Source organism: Somniosus microcephalus, unplaced genomic scaffold (genome assembly GCF_052327205.1).
Source record: "Somniosus microcephalus isolate GS21.2 unplaced genomic scaffold, FLI_Smic_1.0 unresolved_chr1, whole genome shotgun sequence".
Classification (NCBI taxonomy): domain Eukaryota; kingdom Metazoa; phylum Chordata; class Chondrichthyes; order Squaliformes; family Somniosidae; genus Somniosus; species Somniosus microcephalus.
The window spans coordinates 1,190,725-1,208,586 of NW_028225179.1; the positions used below are offsets into that span (position 1 = coordinate 1,190,725).

The 17,862-nt window shown below is 44.8% G+C and overlaps 8 non-coding genes across 8 annotated transcripts; 2 read left to right on the forward strand and 6 right to left on the reverse strand.

The window, feature by feature from the left end:
• The first annotated feature begins 15 nt into the window (after nt 1–15).
• trnar-ucg (transfer RNA arginine (anticodon UCG)) lies at nt 16–105 on the forward strand. The gene is given in 2 exon segments: nt 16–52; nt 70–105. It is a non-coding gene; the product is annotated as a tRNA-Arg (tRNA).
• A 1,272-nt stretch (nt 106–1,377) lies between these two features.
• Nucleotides 1,378–1,467, reverse strand: trnap-agg (transfer RNA proline (anticodon AGG)). The gene is given in 2 exon segments: nt 1,378–1,413; nt 1,432–1,467. It is a non-coding gene; the product is annotated as a tRNA-Pro (tRNA).
• A 1,542-nt stretch (nt 1,468–3,009) lies between these two features.
• On the reverse strand, nt 3,010–3,099 carry trnap-agg (transfer RNA proline (anticodon AGG)). Its single transcript is given in 2 exon segments — nt 3,010–3,045; nt 3,064–3,099. It is a non-coding gene; the product is annotated as a tRNA-Pro (tRNA).
• Nucleotides 3,100–4,640: 1,541 nt separating this feature from the next.
• Nucleotides 4,641–4,730, reverse strand: trnap-agg (transfer RNA proline (anticodon AGG)). The gene is given in 2 exon segments: nt 4,641–4,676; nt 4,695–4,730. It is a non-coding gene; the product is annotated as a tRNA-Pro (tRNA).
• Nucleotides 4,731–6,541: 1,811 nt separating this feature from the next.
• Nucleotides 6,542–6,631, forward strand: trnar-ucg (transfer RNA arginine (anticodon UCG)). Its single transcript is given in 2 exon segments — nt 6,542–6,578; nt 6,596–6,631. It is a non-coding gene; the product is annotated as a tRNA-Arg (tRNA).
• A 1,272-nt stretch (nt 6,632–7,903) lies between these two features.
• On the reverse strand, nt 7,904–7,993 carry trnap-agg (transfer RNA proline (anticodon AGG)). Its single transcript is given in 2 exon segments — nt 7,904–7,939; nt 7,958–7,993. It is a non-coding gene; the product is annotated as a tRNA-Pro (tRNA).
• A 4,796-nt stretch (nt 7,994–12,789) lies between these two features.
• Nucleotides 12,790–12,879, reverse strand: trnap-agg (transfer RNA proline (anticodon AGG)). The gene is given in 2 exon segments: nt 12,790–12,825; nt 12,844–12,879. It is a non-coding gene; the product is annotated as a tRNA-Pro (tRNA).
• A 3,177-nt stretch (nt 12,880–16,056) lies between these two features.
• trnap-agg (transfer RNA proline (anticodon AGG)) lies at nt 16,057–16,146 on the reverse strand. Its single transcript is given in 2 exon segments — nt 16,057–16,092; nt 16,111–16,146. It is a non-coding gene; the product is annotated as a tRNA-Pro (tRNA).
• Nucleotides 16,147–17,862: the final 1,716 nt, after the last annotated feature.

Sequence of the window (17,862 nt, forward strand, 5' to 3'; positions counted from 1 at the left end):
ACCAGCAGTATCAGCGGCTGCGTGGCCTAATGGATAAGGCGTCTGACTTCGGTTATGAGTTATTCAGTCATCAGAAGATTGCAGGTTCGAGTCCTGCCGCAGTCGTTTAATTAACTGGGCGACACTTTTTCTGTTCCGAATCTGGCTTCAAACCGACCATTTTTGACAGTCCCTCAACTGAAGCAGTGGAAGGCCTTTTGCTTACATTAAGCTGATTGTACATTTTCAACATTGTTGATCTGGGTGCACGGGCAGGATAAGCGGTGAAGTGGACTTTCTTTCAGGGTATTTCTGCTTGGATGCAAAAAGCAGGAAATGAAATGGCTGAGAACAGTATATGGTTGAGTCGAGGTGGCCGAAAGGTTAAGGCGATAGACAGTTAATCTATTGCCGATCTGTACACGAGGGTGCAGCTCCCATCCTCGTCGTTATTACGTTTGATACTGGTACACTTTCCGAGCATTTAACTGAATCTTGTCTAAAATAAGCTTTCAAATGCAATTTCGTCAGAGGCGCTCTGGTGCTCCTGGTCTGTGCCCCATGCATTACTCATATCTTGTTAAAATTAAAAGAGACCACTGCAATTCTTCAACTTCTTGAATGAAGTTGGAGCAGTGATCGCGATTCGGAGATTGTCGAACTCCTCCTTTCTTCTGCTGAGATTGTCACCGAATTAAAGAGTAGCGGGACCAGAGCCAAATGATTAGGGAGCAGAAACATAAATTTCTCCTTTAGGAGGCAATGTAATTTCAAAAATATTTATCAACCTTAATGACGAGATTTTCTGCTTTAGTGTCTTTGGTTGAGATATAAATAATGGGCGAGACATCCTCGTTCTTTTCGGCATACTCTCATGGGATCCGAGGGCCCGGTTTAACGTCTTACTAGAAAGACGGAGGCACCAACAGTGCAGCACTACGTCATTACTGCACTGGAGTGTCAGCCTGGATTATGTGCTCAAGTCTCTGGAGTGGTGCTTGACTTTGCTGCCGCTGAGCCACGGCTGACACCTAGACTCAGTTCATTTGGCTGGAGAGAAATGACGGAGATAAAGGGAAAATTACAATGGAGTAAACTTTCAATTTGTCACCCAACAGAAAAGCGGGCATCGTAATCGGCCGCCTGTTATAGAAACAGTCCGATATATGTTGCCATCGATTTCATAAGCATTGAAAATCAGGCCTGTCTATAATGGAATGGGTCGTGGTCAGTTGTTAATCACTCTGGGTCTGTTTAAAAAGAGAGTGCTCACAGTCCCGGATCATTCTGTTTCTGTTTGAAATGGCAGAGCTCACAGTCCCGGATCATTCCGTTTTTTTTAAAGCAGAACGATTTCAGTTTTCATGACCGAGGTGTTGAATTCAACTAAATGTGGCGGGGCTCGTCCGGGATTTGAACCCGGGACCTCTCGCAATTTAAGCCATGGAAATTCCCTAAGCGAGAATCATACCCCTAGACCAACGAGCCGCCGATGTTATGGTTTAAGTTGCATTGCGATTCCCTGCGCTGGTGTAAACCCAGCTCGCAGAAGTCCTGTTCATTCAGTTAAAATGTTTAACTTTTCCTCAATCCGCTTCTTTTTGCGAGCAGTTTCCTTGAATCTGCTCACAATTCTCCCCATAAAAAGAACCTCAGCAGCATCTGCGGCTGCGTGGCCTAATGGGTAAGGCGTCTGAATTCGGTTAGCGAGTTTTTCAGTTATCAGAAGATTGCAGGTTTGAGTCCTGCTGCGGTCGGTTTAATTAACTGGGCGACACTTCTTCTGTTCCGAATCTGGCTTCAAACCGACAATTTTTGACAGTCCCTCAGCTGAAGCAGTGGAAGGCCTTTTGCTTACATTAAGCTGATTGTACATTTTCAACATTGTAGATCTGGGTGCACGGGCAGGATAAGCGGTGAAGTGGACTTTCTTTCAGGGTATTTCTGCTTAGATGCAAAAAGCAGGAAATGGAATGGCTGAGAGCGGTATATGGTTGAGTCGAGGTGGCCGAAAGGTTAAGGCGATAGACAGTTAATCTATTGCCGATCTGTACGCGAGGGTTCAGCTCCCATTCTCGTCATTATTACGTTTGATACTGGTACAATTTCCGAGCATTTAACTGAATCTTGCCTAAAATAAGCTTTCAAATGCAATTTCGTCAGAGTCGCTCTGGTGCTCCTAGTCTGTGCCCCATGCATTACTCATATCTTGTTAAAATTAAAAGAGACCACTGCAATTCTTCAACTTCTTGAATGAAGTTGGAGCAGTGATCGCGATTCGGAGATTGTCGAACTCCTCCTTTCTTCTGCTGAGATTGTCACCGAATTAAAGAGTAGCGGGACCAGAGCCAAATGATTAGGGAGCAGAAACATAAATTTCTCCTTTAGGAGGCAATGTAATTTCAAACATATTTATCAAACTTAATGACGAGATTTTCTGCTTTAGTGTCTTTGGTTGAGATATAAATAATGGGCGAGACATCCTCGTTCTTTTCGGCATACTCTCATGGGATCCGAGGGCCCGGTTTAACGTCTTACTAGAAAGACGGAGGCACCAACAGTGCAGCACTACCTCATTACTGCACTGGAGTGTCTGCCTGGATTATGTGCTCAAGTCTCTGGAGTGGTGCTTGACTTTGCTGCCGCTGAGCCACGGCTGACACCTAGACTCAGTTCATTTGGCTGGAGAGAAATGACGGAGATAAAGGGAAAATTACAATGGAGTAAACTTTCAATTTGTCACCCAACAGAAAAGCGGGCATCGTAATCGGCCGCCTGTTATAGAAACAGTCCGATATATGTTGCCATCGATTTCATAAGCATTGAAAATCAGGCCTGTCTATAATGGAATGGGTCGTGGTCAGTTGTTAATCACTCTGGGTCTGTTTAAAAAGAGAGTGCTCACAGTCCCGGATCATTCTGTTTCTGTTTGAAATGGCAGAGCTCACAGTCCCGGATCATTCCGTTTTTTTTAAAGGAGAACGATTTCAGTTTTCATGACCGAGGTGTTGAATTCAACTAAATGTGGCGGGGCTCGTCCGGGATTTGAACCCGGGACCTCTCGCAATTTAAGCCATGGAAATTCCCTAAGCGAGAATCATACCCCTAGACCAACGAGCCGCCGATGTTATTGTTTAAGTTGCATTGCGATTCCCTGCGCTGGTGCAAACGCAGCTCGCAGAAGTCCTGTTCATTCAGTTAAAATGTTTAACTTTTCCTCAATCCGCTTCTTTTTGCGAGCAGTTTCCTTGAATCTGCTCACAATTCTCCCCATAAAAAGAAGCTCAGCAGCATCTGCGGCTGCGTGGCCTAATGGGTAAGGCGTCTGAATTCGGTTAGCGAGTTTTTCAGTTATCAGAAGATTGCAGGTTTGAGTCCTGCTGCGGTCGTTTAATTAACTGGGCGACACTTCTTCTGTTCCGAATCTGGCTTCAAACCGACAATTTTTGACAGTCCCTCAGCTGAAGCAGTGGAAGGCCTTTTGCTTACATTAAGCTGATTGTACATTTTCAACATTGTAGATCTGGGTGCACGGGCAGGATAAGCGGTGAAGTGGACTTTCTTTCAGGGTATTTCTGCTTCGATGCAAAAAGCAGGAAATGGAATGGCTGAGAGCGGTATATGGTTGAGTCGAGGTGGCCGAAAGGTTAAGGCGATAGACTGTTAATCTATTGCCGATCTGTACGCGAGGGTTCAGCTCCCATTCTCGTCATTATTACGTTTGATACTGGTACAATTTCCGAGCATTTAACTGAATCTTGCCTAAAATAAGCTTTCAAATGCAATTTCGTCAGAGTCGCTCTGGTGCTCCTGGTCTGTGCCCCATGCATTACTCATATCTTGTTAAAATTAAAAGAGACCACTGCAATTCTTCAACTTCTTGAATGAAGTTGGAGCAGTGATCGCGATTCGGAGATTGTCGAACTCCTCCTTTCTTCTGCTGACATTGTCACCGAATGAAAGAGTAGCGGGACCAGAGGCAAATGATTAGGGAGCAGAAACATAAATTTCTCCTTTAGGAGGCAATGTAATTTCAAAAATATTTATCAACCTTAATGACGAGATTTTCTGTTTTAGTGTCTTTGGTTGAGATATAAATAAGGGGCGAGACATCCTCGTTCTTTTCGGCATACTCTCATGGGATCCGAGGGCCCGGTTTAACGTCTTACTAGAAAGACGGAGGCACCAACAGTGCAGCACTACCTCATTACTGCACTGGAGTGTCTGCCTGGATTATGTGCTCAAGTCTCTGGAGTGGTGCTTGACTTTGCTGCCGCTGAGCCACGGCTGACACCTAGACTCAGTTCATTTGGCTGGAGAGAAATGACGGAGATAAAGGGAAAATTACAATGGAGTAAACTTTCAATTTGTCACCCAACAGAAAAGCGGGCATCGTAATCGGCCGCCTGTTATAGAAACAGTCCGATATATGTTGCCATCGATTTCATAAGCATTGAAAATCAGGCCTGTCTATAATGGAATGGGTCGTGGTCAGTTGTTAATCACTCTGGGTCTGTTTAAAAAGAGAGTGCTCACAGTCCCGGATCATTCTGTTTCTGTTTGAAATGGCAGAGCTCACAGTCCCGGATCATTCCGTTTTTTTTAAAGGAGAACGATTTCAGTTTTCATGACCGAGGTGTTGAATTCAACTAAATGTGGCGGGGCTCGTCCGGGATTTGAACCCGGGACCTCTCGCAATTTAAGCCATGGAAATTCCCTAAGCGAGAATCATACCCCTAGACCAACGAGCCGCCGATGTTATTGTTTAAGTTGCATTGCGATTCCCTGCGCTGGTGCAAACGCAGCTCGCAGAAGTCCTGTTCATTCAGTTAAAATGTTTAACTTTTCCTCAATCCGCTTCTTTTTGCGAGCAGTTTCCTTGAATCTGCTCACAATTCTCCCCATAAAAAGAAGCTCAGCAGCATCTGCGGCTGCGTGGCCTAATGGGTAAGGCGTCTGAATTCGGTTAGCGAGTTTTTCAGTTATCAGAAGATTGCAGGTTTGAGTCCTGCTGCGGTCGTTTAATTAACTGGGCGACACTTCTTCTGTTCCGAATCTGGCTTCAAACCGACAATTTTTGACAGTCCCTCAGCTGAAGCAGTGGAAGGCCTTTTGCTTACATTAAGCTGATTGTACATTTTCAACATTGTAGATCTGGGTGCACGGGCAGGATAAGCGGTGAAGTGGACTTTCTTTCAGGGTATTTCTGCTTCGATGCAAAAAGCAGGAAATGGAATGGCTGAGAGCGGTATATGGTTGAGTCGAGGTGGCCGAAAGGTTAAGGCGATAGACTGTTAATCTATTGCCGATCTGTACGCGAGGGTTCAGCTCCCATTCTCGTCATTATTACGTTTGATACTGGTACAATTTCCGAGCATTTAACTGAATCTTGCCTAAAATAAGCTTTCAAATGCAATTTCGTCAGAGTCGCTCTGGTGCTCCTGGTCTGTGCCCCATGCATTACTCATATCTTGTTAAAATTAAAAGAGACCACTGCAATTCTTCAACTTCTTGAATGAAGTTGGAGCAGTGATCGCGATTCGGAGATTGTCGAACTCCTCCTTTCTTCTGCTGACATTGTCACCGAATGAAAGAGTAGCGGGACCAGAGGCAAATGATTAGGGAGCAGAAACATAAATTTCTCCTTTAGGAGGCAATGTAATTTCAAAAATATTTATCAACCTTAATGACGAGATTTTCTGTTTTAGTGTCTTTGGTTGAGATATAAATAAGGGGCGAGACATCCTCGTTCTTTTCGGCATACTCTCATGGGATCGGAGGACCCGGTTTAACGTCTTACTAGAAAGACGGAGGCACCAACAGTGCAGCACTACCTCATTACTGCACTGGGGTGTCTGCCTGGATTATCTGCTCAAGTCTCTGGAGTGGTGCTTGACTTTGCTGCCGCTGAGCCACGGCTGACACCTAGACTCAGTTCATTTGGCTGGAGAGAAATGACGGAGATAAAGGGAAAAATTACAATGGAGTAAACTTTCAATTTGTCACCCAACAGAAAAGCGGGCATCGTAATCGGCCGCCTGTTATAGAAACAGTCCGATATATGTTGCCATCGATTTCATAAGCATTGAAAATCAGGCCTGTCTATAATGGAATGGGTCGTGGTCAGTTGTTAATCACTCTGGGTCTATTTAAACCGGGAGTGCTCACATTCCCGGATCATTCTGTTTCTGTTTAAAATGGCAGAGCTCACAGTCCCGATTAATTCCGTATTTTTTAAAGTAGAACGGTTTCAGCTTTCATGACCGAGGTGTTGAGTTTAACTAAATGCGGCGGGGCTCAGTCCGGGATTTGAACCCGGGACGTCTCGCATTTTAAGCCACGGAAATTCCCTAAGCGAGAGTCATACCCCTAGACCAACGAACCACCGATGCTCTGCTTCAAGTTGCATTGTGATTCCCTGCGCTGGTGCAAACCCAGCTCGCAGAAGTCCTGTTCATTCGGTTAAAATGTTTAACTTTTCCTCAATCCGCTTCTTTTTGCGAGCAGTTTCCTTGAATCTGCTCACAATTCTCCCCATAAAAAGACAACCAGCAGTATCAGCGGCTGCGTGGCCTAATGGATAAGGCGTCTGATTTCGGTTATGAGTTATTCAGTCATCAGAAGATTGCAGGTTCGAGTCCTGCCGCAGTCGTTTAATTAACTGGGCGACACTTTTTCTGTTCCGAATCTGGCTTCAAACCGACCATTTTTGACAGTCCCTCAACTGAAGCAGTGGAAGGCCTTTTGCTTACATTAAGCTGATTGTACATTTTCAACATTGTTGATCTGGGTGCACGGGCAGGATAAGCGGTGAAGTGGACTTTCTTTCAGGGTATTTCTGCTTCGATGCAAAAAGCAGGAAATGAAATGGCTGAGAGCAGTATATGGTTGAGTCGAGGTGGCCGAAAGGTTAAGGCGATAGACAGTTAATCTATTGCCGATCTGTACGCGAGGGTTCAGTTCCCATCCTCGTCGTTATTACGTTTGATACTGGTACACTTTCCGAGCATTTAACTGAATCTTGTCTAAAATAAGCTTTCAAATGCAATTTCGTCAGAGGCGCTCTGGTGCTCCTGGTCTGTGCCCCATGCATTACTCATATCTTGTTAAAATTAAAAGAGACCACTGCAATTCTTCAACTTCTTGAATGAAGTTGGAGCAGTGATCGCGATTCGAAGATTGTCGAACTCCTCCTTTCTTCTGCTGAGATTGTCACCGAATTAAAGAGTAGCGGGACCAGAGCCAAATGATTAGGGAGCAGAAACATAAATTTCTCCTTTAGGAGGCAATGTAATTTCAAAAATATTTATCAATCTTAATGACGAGATTTTCTGCTTTAGTGTCTTTGGTTGAGATATAAATAATGGGCGAGACATCCTCGTTCTTTTCGGCATACTCTCATGGGATCCGAGGGCCCGGTTTAACGTCTTACTAGAAAGACGGAGGCACCAACAGTGCAGCACTACGTCATTACTGCACTGGAGTGTCAGCCTGGATTATCTGCTCAAGTCTCTGGAGTGCTGCTTGACTTTGCTGCCGCTGAGCCACGGCTGACACCTAGACTCAGTTCATTTGGCTGGAGAGAAATGACGGAGATAAAGGGAAAATTACAATGGAGTAAACTTTCAATTTGTCACCCAACAGAAAAGCGGGCATCGTAATCTGCCGCCTGTTATAGAAACAGTCCGATATATGTTGCCATCGATTTCATAAGCATTGGAAATCAGGCCTGTCTACAATGGAATGGGTCGTGGTCAGTTGTTAATCACTCTGGGTCTATTTAAAAAGAGAGTGCTCACAGTCCCGGATCATTCTGTGTCTGTTTGAAATGGCAGAGCTCACAGTCACGGATCATTCCGTTTTTTTTAAAGGAGAACGATTTCAGTTTTCATGACCGAGGTGTTGAATTCAACTAAATGTGGCAGGGCTCGTCCGGGATTTGAACCCGGGACCTCTCGCAATTTAAGCCATGGAAATTCCCTAAGCGAGAATCATACCCCTAGACCAACGAGCCGCCGATGCTATGGTTTAAGTTGCATTGCGATTCCCTGCGCTGGTGCAAACCCAGCTCGCAGAAGCCCTGTTCATTCAGTTAAAATGTTTAACTTTTCCTCAATCCGCTTCTTTTTGCGAGCAGTTTCCTTGAATCTGCTCACAATTCTCCCCATAAAAAGAAGCTCAGCAGCATCTGCGGCTGCGTGGCCTAATGGGTAAGGCGTCTGAATTCGGTTAGCGAGTTTTTCAGTTATCAGAAGATTGCAGGTTTGAGTCCTGCTGCGGTCGTTTAATTAACTGGGCGACACTTCTTCTGTTCCGAATCTGGCTTCAAACCGACAATTTTTGACAGTCCCTCAGCTGAAGCAGTGGAAGGCCTTTTGCTTACATTAAGCTGATTGTACATTTTCAACATTGTAGATCTGGGTGCACGGGCAGGATAAGCGGTGAAGTGGACTTTCTTTCAGGGTATTTCTGCTTAGATGCAAAAAGCAGGAAATGGAATGGCTGAGAGCGGTATATGGTTGAGTCGAGGTGGCCGAAAGGTTAAGGCGATAGACTGTTAATCTATTGCCGATCTGTACGCGAGGGTTCAGCTCCCATTCTCGTCATTATTACTTTTGATACTGGTACAATTTCCGAGCATTTAACTGAATCTTGCCTAAAATAAGCTTTCAAATGCAATTTCGTCAGAGTCGCTCTGGTGCTCATGGTCTGTGCCCCATGCATTACTCATATCTTGTTAAAATTAAAAGAGACCACTGCAATTCTTCAACTTCTTGAATGAAGTTGGAGCAGTGATCGCGATTCGGAGATTGTCGAACTCCTCCTTTCTTCTGCTGACATTGTCACCGAATGAAAGAGTAGCGGGACCAGAGGCAAATGATTAGGGAGCAGAAACATAAATTTCTCCTTTAGGAGGCAATGTAATTTCAAAAATATTTATCAACCTTAATGACGAGATTTTCTGTTTTAGTGTCTTTGGTTGAGATATAAATAAGGGGCGAGACATCCTCGTTCTTTTCGGCATACTCTCATGGGATCGGAGGACCCGGTTTAACGTCTTACTAGAAAGACGGAGGCACCAACAGTGCAGCACTACCTCATTACTGCACTGGGGTGTCTGCCTGGATTATCTGCTCAAGTCTCTGGAGTGGTGCTTGACTTTGCTGCCGCTGAGCCACGGCTGACACCTAGACTCAGTTCATTTGGCTGGAGAGAAATGACGGAGATAAAGGGAAAAATTACAATGGAGTAAACTTTCAATTTGTCACCCAACAGAAAAGCGGGCATCGTAATCGGCCGCCTGTTATAGAAACAGTCCGATTTATGTTGCCATCGATTTCATAAGCATTGAAAATCAGGCCTGTCTATAATGGAATGGGTCGTGGTCAGTTGTTAATCACTCTGGGTCTATTTAAACCGGGAGTGCTCACATTCCCGGATCATTCTGTTTCTGTTTAAAATGGCAGAGCTCACAGTCCCGATTAATTCCGTATTTTTTAAAGTAGAACGGTTTCAGCTTTCATGACCGAGGTGTTGAGTTTAACTAAATGCGGCGGGGCTCAGCCCGGGATTTGAAACAGGGACGTCTCGCATTTTAAGCCACGGAAATTCTCTAAGCGAGAGTCATACCCCTAGACCAACGAACCACCGATGCTCTGCTTCAAGTTGCAGTGTGATTCCCTGCGCTGGTGCAAACCCAGCTCGCAGAAGTCCTGTTCATTCAGTTAAAATGTTTAACTTTTCCTCAATCCGCTTCTTTTTGCGAGCAGTTTCCTTGAATCTGCTCACAATTCTCCCCATAAAAAGACACCCAGCAGTATCAGCGGCTGCGTGGCCTAATGGATAAGGCGTCTGACTTCGGTTATGAGTTATTCAGTCATCAGAATATTGCAGGTTCGAGTCCTGCCGCAGTCGTTTAATTAACTGGGCGACACTTTTTCTGTTCCGAATCTGGCTTCAAACCGAACATTTTTGACAGTCCCTCAACTGAAGCCTTTTGCTTACATTAAGCTGATTGTACATTTTCAACATTGTAGATCTGGGTGCACGGGCAGGATCTGCGGTGAAGTGGACTTTTTTTCAGGGTATTTCTGCTTAGATGCAAAAAGCAGGAAATGGAATGGCTGAGAGCAGTATATGGTTGAGTCGAGGTGGCCGAAAGGTTAAGGCGATAGACTGTTAATCTATTGCCGATCTGTACGCGAGGGTTCAGCTCCCATTCTCGTCATTATTACGTTTGATACTGGTACAATTTCCGAGCATTTAACTGAATCTTGCCTAAAATAAGCTTTCAAATGCAATTTCGTCAGAGTCGCTCTGGTGCCCCTGGTCTGTGCCCCATGCATTACTCATATCTTGTTAAAATTAAAAGAGACCACTGCAATTCTTCAACTTCTTGAATGAAGTTGGAGCAGTGATCGCGATTCGGAGATTGTCGAACTCCTCCTTTCTTCTGCTGAGATTGTCACCGAATGAAAGAGTAGCGGGACCAGAGGCAAATGATTAGGGAGCAGAAACATAAATTTCTCCTTTAGGAGGCAATGTAATTTCAAAAATATTTATCAACCTGAATGACGAGATTTTCTGTTTTAGTGTCTTTGGTTGAGATATAAATAAGGGGCGAGACATCCTCGTTCTTTTCGGCATACTCTCATGGGATCGGAGGACCCGGTTTAACGTCTTACTAGAAAGACGGAGGCACCAACAGTGCAGCACTACCTCATTACTGCACTGGGGTGTCTGCCTGGATTATCTGCTCAAGTCTCTGGAGTGGTGCTTGACTTTGCTGCCGCTGAGCCACGGCTGACACCTAGACTCAGTTCATTTGGCTGGAGAGAAATGACGGAGATAAAGGGAAAAATTACAATGGAGTAAACTTTCAATTTGTCACCCAACAGAAAAGCGGGCATCGTAATCGGCCGCCTGTTGTAGAAACAGTCCGATTTATGTTGCCATCGATTTCATAAGCATTGAAAATCAGGCCTGTCTATAATGGAATGGGTCGTGGTCAGTTGTTAATCACTCTGGGTCTATTTAAACCGGGAGTGCTCACATTCCCGGATCATTCTGTTTCTGTTTAAAATGGCAGAGCTCACAGTCCCGATTAATTCCGTATTTTTTAAAGTAGAACGATTTCAGCTTTCATGACCGAGGTGTTGAGTTTAACGAAATGCGGCGGGGCTCAGTCCGGGATTTGAACAACGGGACGTCTCGCATTGTAAGCCACGGAAATTCCCTAAGCGAGAGTCATACCCCTAGACCAACGAACCACCGAAGCTCTACTTGAAGTTGCATTGTGATTCCCTGCGCTGGTGCAAACCCAGCTCGCAGAAGTCCTGTTCATTCAGTTAAAATGTTTAACTTTTCCTCAATCCGCTTATTTTTGCGAGCAGTTTCCTTGAATCTGCTCACAATTCTCCCCATAAAAAGACACCTAGCAGTATCAGCGGCTGCGTGGCCTAATGGATAAGGCGTCTGACTTCGGTTATGAGTTATTCAGTCATCAAAAGATTGCAGGTTCGAGTCCTGCCGCAGTCGTTTAATTAACTGGGCGACACTTTTTCTGTTCCGAATCTGGCTTCAAACCGACCATTTTTGACAGTCCCTCAACTGAAGCAGTGGAAGGCCTTTTGCTTACATTAAGCTGATTGTACATTTTCAACATTGTTGATCTGGGTGCACGGGCAGGATAAGCGGTGAAGTGGACTTTCTTTGAGGGTATTTCTGCTTAGATGCAAAAAGCAGGAAATGAAATGGCTGAGAGCAGTATATGGTTGAGTCGAGGTGGCCGAAAGGTTAAGGCGATAGATAGTTAATCTATTGCCGATCTGTACGCGAGGGTTCAGCTCCCATCCTCGTCGTTATTACGTTTGATACTGGTACACTTTCCGAGCATTTAACTGAATCTTGTCTAAAATAAGCTTTCAAATGCAATTTCGTCAGAGGCGCTCTGGTGCTCCTGGTCTGTGCCCCATGCATTACTCATATCTTGTTAAAATTAAAAGAGACCACTGCAATTCTTCAACTTCTTGAATGAAGTTGGAGCAGTGATCGCGATTCGGAGATTGTCGAACTCCTCCTTTCTTCTGCTGAGATTGTCACCGAATGAAAGAGTAGCGGGACCAGAGCCAAATGATTAGGGGGCAGAAACATAAATTTCTCCTTTAGGAGGCAATGTAATTTCAAAAATATTTATCAACCTTAATGACGAGATTTTCTGCTTTAGTGTCTTTGGTTGAGATATAAATAATGGGCGAGACATCCTCGTTCTTTTCGGCATACTCTCATGGGATCCGAAGGCCCGGTTTAACGTCTTACTAGAAAGACGGAGGCACCAACAGTGCAGCACTACCTCATTACTGCACTGGAGTGTCTGCCTGGATTATGTGCTCAAGTCTCTGGAGTGGTGCTTGACTTTGCTGCCGCTGAGCCACGGCTGACACCTAGACTCAGTTCATTTGGCTGGAGAGAAATGACGGAGATAAAGGGAAAATTACAATGGAGTAAACTTTCAATTTGCCACCCAACAGAAAAGCGGGCATCGTAATCGGCCGCCTGTTATAGAAACAGTCCGATATATGTTGCCATCGATTTCATAAGCATTGAAAATCAGGCCTGTCGATAATGGAATTGGTCGTGGTCAGTTGTTAATCACTCTGGGTCTGTTTAAAACGAGAGTGCTCACAGTCCCGGATCATTCTGTTTCTGTTTGAAATGGCAGAGCTCACAGTCCCGGATCATTCCGTTTTTTTTAAAGGAGAACGATTTCAGTTTTCATGACCGAGGTGTTGAATTCAACTAAATGCGGCGTGGCTCGCCCGGGATTTGAACCCGGGACCTCTCGCAATGTAAGCCATGGAAATTCCCTAAGCGAGAATCATACCCCTAGACCAACGAGCCGCCGATGTTATGTTTTAAGTTGCATTGCGATTCCCTGCGCTGGTGCAAACGCAGCTCGCAGAAGTTCTGTTCATTCAGTTAAAATGTTTAACTTTTCCTCAATCCGCTTCTTTTTGCGAGCAGTTTCCTTGAATCTGCTCACAATTCTCCCCATAAAAAGAAACTCAGCAGCATCTGCGGCTGCGTGGCCTAATGGGTAAGGCGTCTGAATTCGGTTAGCGAGTTTTTCAGTTATCAGAAGATTGCAGGTTCGAGTCCTGCTGCGGTCGTTTAATTAACTGGGCGACACTTCTTCTGTTCCGAATCTGGCTTCAAACCGACAATTTTTGACAGTCCCTCAACTGAAGCAGTGGAAGGCCTTTTGCTTACATTAAGCTGATTGTACATTTTCAACATTGGGTGCACGGGCAGGATAAGCGGTGAAGTGGACTTTCTTTCTTTCTTTCTTTCAGGGTATTTCTGCTTAGATGCAAAAAACAGGAAATGGAATGGCTGAGAGCAGTATATGGTTGAGTCGAGGTGGCCGAAAGGTTAAGGCGATAGACTGTTAATCTATTGCCGATCTGTACGCGAGGGTTCAGCTCCCATTCTCGTCATTATTACGTTTGATACTGGTACAATTTCCGAGCATTTAACTGAATCTTGCCTAAAATAAGCATTCAAATGCAATTTCGTCAGAGTCGCTCTGGTGCTCCTGGTCTGTGCCCCATGCATTACTCATATCTTGTTAAAATTAAAAGAGACCACTGCAATTCTTCAACTTCTTGAATGAAGTTGGAGCAGTGATCGCGATTCGGAGATTGTCGAACTCCTCCTTTCTTCTGCTGAGATTGTCACCGAATGAAAGTGTAGCGGGACCAGAGGCAAATGATTAGGGAGCAGAAACATAAATTTCTCCTTTAGGAGGCAATGTAATTTCAAAAATATTTATCAACCTTAACTACGAGATTTTCTGTTTTAGTGTCTTTGGTTGAGATATAAATAAGGGGCGAGACATCCTCGTTCTTTTCGGCATACTCTCATGGGATCGGAGGACCCGGTTTAACGTCTTACTAGAAAGACGGAGGCACCAACAGTGCAGCACTACCTCATTACTGCACTGGGGTGTCTGCCTGGATTATCTGCTCAAGTCTCTGGAGTGGTGCTTGACTTTGCTGCCGCTGAGCCACGGCTGACACCTAGACTCAGTTCATTTGGCTGGAGAGAAATGACGGAGATAAAGGGAAAAATTACAATGGAGTAAACTTTCAATTTGTCACCCAACAGAAAAGCGGGCATCGTAATCGGCCGCCTGTTATAGAAACAGTCCGATTTATGTTGCCATCGATTTCATAAGCATTGAAAATCAGGCCTGTCTATAATGGAATGGGTCGTGGTCAGTTGTTAATCACTCTGGGTCTATTTAAACCGGGAGTGCTCACATTCCCGGATCATTCTGCTTCTGTTTAAAATGGCAGAGCTCACAGTCCCGATTAATTCCGTATTTTTTAAAGTAGAACGGTTTCAGCTTTCATGACCGAGGTGTTGAGTTTAACTAAATGCGGCGGGGCTCAGTCCAGGATTTGAACCCGGGACATCTCGCATTTTAAACCACGGAAATTCCCTAAGCGCGAGTCATACCCCTAAACCAACGAACCACCGATGCTGTGCTTCAAGTTGCATTGTGATTCCCTGCGCTGGTGCAAACCCAGCTCGCAGAAGTCCTGTTCATTCAGTTAAAATGTTTAACTTTTCCTCAATCCGCTTCTTTTTGCGAGCAGTTTCCTTGAATCTGCTCACAATTCTCCCCATAAAAAGAAGCTCAGCAGCATCTGCGGCTGCGTGGCCTGATGGATAAGGCGTCTGACTTCGGTTATGAGTTATTCAGTCATCAGAAGATTGCAGGTTCGAGTCCTGCCGCAGTCGTTTAATTAACTGGGCGACACTTTTTCTGTTCCGAATCTGGCTTCAAACCGAACATTTTTGACAGTCCCTCAACTGAAGCAGTGGAAGGCCTTTTGCTTACATTAAGCTGATTGTACATTTTCAACATTGTTGATCTGGGTGCACGGGCAGGATAAGCGGTGAAGTGGACTTTCTTTCAGGGTATTTCTGCTTAGATGCAAAAAGCAGGAAATGAAATGGCTGAGAGCAGTATATGGTTGAGTCGAGGTGGCCGAAAGGTTAAGGCGATAGACAGTTAATCTATTGCCGATCTGTACGCGAGGGTGCAGCTCCCATCCTCGTCGTTATTACGTTTGATACTGGTACACTTTCCGAGCATTTAACTGAATCTTGTCTAAAATAAGCTTTCAAATGCAATTTCGTCAGAGGCGCTCTGGTGCTCCTGGTCTGTGCCCCATGCATTACTCATATCTTGTTAAAATTAAAAGAGACCACTGCAATTCTTCAACTTCTTGAATGAAGTTGGAGCAGTGATCGCGATTCGGAGATTGTCGAACTCCTCCTTTCTTCTGCTGAGATTGTCACCGAATGAAAGAGTAGCGGGACCAGAGCCAAATGATTAGGGAGCAGAAACATAAATTTCTCCTTTAGGAGGCAATGTAATTTCAAAAATATTTATCAACCTTAATGACGAGATTTTCTGCTTTAGTGTCTTTGGTTGAGATATAAATAATGGGCGAGACATCCTCGTTCTTTTCGGCATACTCTCATGGGATCCGAGGACCCGGTTTAACGTCTTACTAGAAAGACGGAGGCACCAACAGTGCAGCACTACGTCATTACTGCACTGGAGTGTCAGCCTGGATTATGTGCTCAAGTCTCTGGAGTGGTGCTTGACTTTGCTGCCGCTGAGCCACGGCTGACACCTAGACTCAGTTCATTTGGCTGGAGAGAAATGACGGAGATAAAGGGAAAATTACAATGGAGTAAACTTTCAATATGTCACCCAACAGAAAAGCGGGCATCGTAATCGGCCGCCTGTTATAGAAACAGTCCGATATATGTTGCCATCGATTTAATAAGCATTGACAATCAGGCCTGTCTATAATGGAATGGGTCGTGGTCAGTTGTTAATCACTCTGGGTCTGTTTAAAAAGAGAGTGCTCACAGTCCCGGATCATTCTGTTTCTGTTTGAAATGGCAGAGCTCACAGTCCCGGATCATTCCGTTTTTTTTAAAGGAGAACGATTTCAGTTTTCATGACCGAGGTGTTGAATTCAATTAAATGTGGCGGGGCTCGTCCGGGATTTGAACCCGGGACCTCTCGCAATTTAAGCCATGGAAATTCCCTAAGCGAGAATCATACCCCTAGACCAACGAGCCGCCGATGTTATGGTTTAAGTTGCATTGCGATTCCCTGCGCTGGTGCAAACCCAGCTCGCAGAAGTCCTGTTCATTCAGTTAAAATGTTTAACTTTTCCTCAATCCGCTTCTTTTTGCGAGCAGTTTCCTTGAATCTGCTCACAATTCTCCCCATAAAAAGAAGCTCAGCAGCATCTGCGGCTGCGTGGCCTAATGGGTAAGGCGTCTGAATTCGGTTAGCGAGTTTTTCAGTTATCAGAAGATTGCAGGTTTGAGTCCTGCTGCGGTCGTTTAATTAACTGGGCGACACTTCTTCTGTTCCGAATCTGGCTTCAAACCGACAATTTTTGACAGTCCCTCAGCTGAAGCAGTGGAAGGCCTTTTGCTTACATTAAGCTGATTGTACATTTTCAACATTGTAGATCTGGGTGCACGGGCAGGATAAGCGGTGAAGTGGACTTTCTTTCAGGGTATTTCTGCTTAGATGCAAAAAGCAGGAAATGGAATGGCTGAGAGCGGTATATGGTTGAGTCGAGGTGGCCGAAAGGTTAAGGCGATAGACTGTTAATCTATTGCCGATCTGTACGCGAGGGTTCAGCTCCCATTCTCGTCATTATTACGTTTGATACTGGTACAATTTCCGAGCATTTAACTGAATCTTGCCTAAAATAAGCTTTCAAATGCAATTTCGTCAGAGTCGCTCTGGTGCTCCTGGTCTGTGCCCCATGCATTACTCATATCTTGTTAAAATTAAAAGAGACCACTGCAATTCTTCAACTTCTTGAATGAAGTTGGAGCAGTGATCGCGATTCGGAGATTGTCGAACTCCTCCTTTCTTCTGCTGACATTGTCACCGAATGAAAGAGTAGCGGGACCAGAGGCAAATGATTAGGGAGCAGAAACATAAATTTCTCCTTTAGGAGGAAATGTAATTTCAAAAATATTTATCAACCTTAATGACGAGATTTTCTGTTTTAGTGTCTTTGGTTGAGATATAAATAAGGGGCGAGACATCCTCGTTCTTTTCGGCATACTCTCATGGGATCGGAGGACCCGGTTTAACGTCTTACTAGAAAAACGGAGGCACCAACAGTGCAGCACTACCTCATTACTGCACTGGGGTGTCTGCCTGGATTATCTGCTCAAGTCTCTGGAGTGGTGCTTGACTTTGCTGCCGCTGAGCCACGGCTGACACCTAGACTCAGTTCATTTGGCTGGAGAGAAATGACGGAGATAAAGGGAAAAATTACAATGGAGTAAACTTTCAATTTGTCACCTACAGAAAAGCGGGCATCGTAATCGGCCGCCTGTTATAGAAACAGTCCGATTTATGTTGCCATCGATTTCATAAGCATTGAAAATCAGGCCTGTCTATAATGGAATGGGTCGTGGTCAGTTGTTAATCACTCTGGGTCTATTTAAACCGGGAGTGCTCAGATTCCCGGATCATTCTGTTTCTGTTTAAAATGGCAGAGCTCACAGTCCCGATTAATTCCGTATTTTTTAAAGTAGAACGGTTTCAGCTTTCATGACCGAGGTGTTGAGTTTAACTAAATGCGGCGGGGCTCAGTCCGGGATTTGAACCCGGGACGTCTCGCATTTTAAGCCACGGAAATTCCCTAAGCGAGAGTCATACCCCTAGACCAACGAACCACCGATGCTCTGCTTCAAGTTGCATTGTGATTCCCTGCGCTGGTGCAAACCCAGCTCGCAGAAGTCCTGTTCATTCAGTTAAAA